The following is a 1346-nucleotide window of genomic DNA, read 5'->3' as shown; positions in this document are numbered from 1 at the left end:
TTTGAGTGAACAAACGCCTATCTCATAGTTAATAAATAGTTCAAATCATTATTCAACTTTCATGATTGGCAGGTAATGTAACTGATTTTTAAAGAAACACACTAACTCATAGGTACAAATTAGTATTGTCTTTAATAGTAGAGGCCCCTTGAAGTTAACATACTTCTTCAAACAGTGCTGCCATTACTCAGGAGACTTTTAGAACCCCTCTTTTGAAACTGCCTTTTAGAGCTAGTTCCTGAGAAATACATGACAATTAGTAAAATCTAGCCCTGCCCACTTTTGGCCTAGCCTGACTCACCTGGTTTTCACTGGAAGATTTTATACTATTTTCAAAACTTAAGTCCACTCTCAAAGAATAAAGACTTGTTACTAACGTCAGTAAGCAGTTGCCCCAATTTCCAAGTAAACTTGAGGCCACGTGATGTCTTAATCTACTTCTGCCACTTTGAATGTGGAATAAGATGACAAACGTGGTGGATAACAATGGTAGTAACTTAAGACTTTGGTGTTTGTTGCCTTCTTATGAAGATGAGGAGAATCGCCACCTGCAACCCGCACCCCCAAAGACCTAGCAATTCAGTGGCTGTTTCTACTTTCCAGGGTTATTTCCAGCTAAGACAAATGTACAAGCACAATAGCCTCTGTCCTCTAGGACATGAACCAAGACACTTTTTACTATCACCCACCCACTTCCCTAAAGAATTCATAAAACGCATTATGGTAAAATAGGCAACTTCTCAAGGTCTGGTGAGGTGTGGAGAAGGGCACGGGCAGGTGCAGTGGCTGTCCCCTACCTGAAGGGAAAAGTAAGTAATAAAAATCTTAATAATAATAAACACTTCCATGGAGCTACATGCCAGGCTTTGTTCATTCTCTCAATCTTCACAACTCTGGGAGGCACTCTTATCACTCCCACTTTGCAAACGAGAAAACGGAGGCTTACGAGGTGCTTAAGCAGCCACGGCCACGCAGCTAGTAAACAGCAGCCCAGGGCTCAAACCTGGCAATCGAGCGCGAGTTTGTGCTTTCAGTAAAAAACCGGAATCCGGCAATTTTCAAAACGTCAGAGCTGCCAACTGGGGAGTTAATGGGAAAGGGAATTGACAAGACAGTCCACACCTTGGAAACAGCGCTGATACACCTAGGGAGGCTGACGTCCAGGAAAGAAAGGGCAAGCGAGAGGCCAGACGACGGGCACCCCGCCGGCGCGGCTGTGACAGCGCGGCTATAGCGGCCCAGGGACTTCCGAGAGCCCGGCAGCGCCGCCTCCTCCCTCATTGGGCCCCGTCCAGGCGCCGTCACGCCGCCGGCGTCCAGGAGGAGGCGGGACTTCCGGGCTCGGT

This window comes from Equus przewalskii, chromosome 2, assembly GCF_037783145.1.
Source record: "Equus przewalskii isolate Varuska chromosome 2, EquPr2, whole genome shotgun sequence".
Classification (NCBI taxonomy): Eukaryota; Metazoa; Chordata; class Mammalia; order Perissodactyla; family Equidae; genus Equus; species Equus przewalskii.
Note: the sequence above shows the minus strand (reverse complement) of the source record.